Here is a 1,745-nt window from a genome sequence, read left to right on the forward strand (position 1 = left end):
CTAGACCTCAACCAAAAGTGAGGTCAACAAAGCAAAACATTCCTTGATCAGGAGTGTTCTTGGGCAACCCCAAAAATGTAATTAATCAAGTGAGATACGTCCTCTTGAGAGCACTCTAGACCCCAAAATAGTCAAACACACATGAATCTCTATTTTTGGGTAGTCCACGTAGGTATTCTTTTGTGGATATTAGTTCAATGGGCTTCCGCTAAATCTTATTTGGGCGGACATACTTGATCTATCCATGCAAGATTATTGCACGTAGCTTCTCCACTTTTTTCTCTTGTTTATCATCTTTGTCATATTTTACTTTTTATGGTTCATCTCTTCTTTTGATTATTCACATGATACAAAAGAGAGACTTGTTTAAAAAAAGAAAATATACGATGATAGACAAACTGACGACTTCTTTAAAAATATATAAAAAAAGAAAGGAACGAAGACAAACGCCTTTTTCGCATGTGCAGTTAAGCTCTTCTCCCACCGGGCATGTATAATTTTTTTTTTTTGCTAACATGATTTTCATGTAGGTCAAGACTCTCTTTTTTAGACTTTTATATGTACTTTTTAGAGTCATTAAGAGAATCTTGTAGTAGAAATAAGATACGGGCATGAGTTCCGAGGAGTTTAGGGCATCAAACCACATGGCGGGGACCAGGAGTAGATGCTCGTGTCATGTATCTTAATGTTGCATTTCCTTTGATATATATCATCTAGGACCAGATATGTATAAGCAGAGCCTAACTGCCCTTTTTATTCTCTGGGATATGTTGTCGACCCAGTGACACCGACCTTTCTTACTATTTATTTGTTTGGTTTGTTTTATTTTATATAATGTGATTGACTTGGCTTTGTCATTTTTATCTTCTCATTTTTTTGTGTGTGAATCTTGCACTGTAATTTAGGCCTTTAAATACTCTAATATTATAATTTTTCTATAATATCCTAATAAAATATTAAGATTAATCAAAATTTTAGGATTAAAATATTTCAAGATTTTAAAACATGCACTTTACTTTTTTTCCATGGCCTTCGGGCCTGTTTTAAAATTGTTTGCATAGCAAGATCGTCAACCCAATTTTATTAATAAGGTCTCCATGTTATTAGGATTGTGGTAGATAACTACATCAAATTTGCATATTCCGAGAAAAAGCCCTCGAACTCTTCAACCTGACTGGCCCAGCAGGGATTTCTTCCTATGTGGTTGTCTAGTATGATTAGGATGTTAGAGGCTTCTCTGACCCAAACTAAAAGTAAGCCCTTCATTGAGAGTTTTTTCAGCTTTGTATCCGGACCTCTCATTTCTTTTTCTTCTGGTAGTATCTTTGTCTTTTATTTGGCGAGTAAAAGTTTCATCTCTGTGAGCTCTACCTTTGTAGGTCAAAGAACTTAGATTTTTCTTCTTTTGACCTGGGGATGCTAAGGAATCAATGGACGATGCAATTCGTGGATTGCTAACAAGGAGTCTCTGGTTGTGTTAGGTCGACTATCTTTATAACTAGGTATACTTAGAGTCATAATAGCATGGAATGACGAATTTGTGGTATCCTAACCCGGCTATCTTGATCCAATTAGGATTACTCTACCTCTCCTTTGTTGAGGTCATTCGTCCTTTTGTGGCCTCATTGATGTCATCTCGTAGACCCCAATTATGAATAGGTCGCTGCTTATTTGAGATACAGTGATTTAGCCTCTGTCCTTATAGTCTAGTTAGGCCCTTGAAACATTTTGTGTGTTCTATAAGT

Source organism: Phalaenopsis equestris, unplaced genomic scaffold (assembly GCF_001263595.1).
Source record: "Phalaenopsis equestris unplaced genomic scaffold, ASM126359v1 Scaffold000121, whole genome shotgun sequence".
NCBI classification, from domain to species: Eukaryota; Viridiplantae; Streptophyta; class Magnoliopsida; order Asparagales; family Orchidaceae; genus Phalaenopsis; species Phalaenopsis equestris.